This window comes from Penaeus monodon, chromosome 23, assembly GCF_015228065.2.
Source record: "Penaeus monodon isolate SGIC_2016 chromosome 23, NSTDA_Pmon_1, whole genome shotgun sequence".
NCBI lineage: Eukaryota > Metazoa > Arthropoda > Malacostraca > Decapoda > Penaeidae > Penaeus > Penaeus monodon.
Window position 1 is genome coordinate 28,700,439 of NC_051408.1, and position 433 is coordinate 28,700,871.

Below are 433 nucleotides of genomic sequence, written 5' to 3' on the forward strand. Positions count from 1 at the left end.
CCAAACACTAAGAGCCAGCCTGAAGCTCATGAGTGGACGCTTGACAGACGCATCAAGGCAGCAGAGAGACAGGCCATAGAGGAGGGATCCAACCCAAGACAACTTACAACAGTACCAGACATCCAGTAATGCTCTTGTTGCCCTACAACAGTGTGTTTATCATGATGCCTGGCATGATTTCACCAATACCATCAATCATCAGACAAGCATAGGGTCCATGTGGCGACTCATCAAGAGGGTGGTAAAGAAAAAGACCAAGTGCATCCATCACAGTCCAGTTCAGTATGCCCAAGATCTTGTTGAGACCTGGTCACAACAATCCAGTGTCCATAGCCTTCCTTCACATGTACAAGAGCTGCTCTCCACGCTTGTCAGCAGCCCTGCTGAGGAAAGATGAGGAAGATGACATACCAATAACAAGGGATGAACTAGT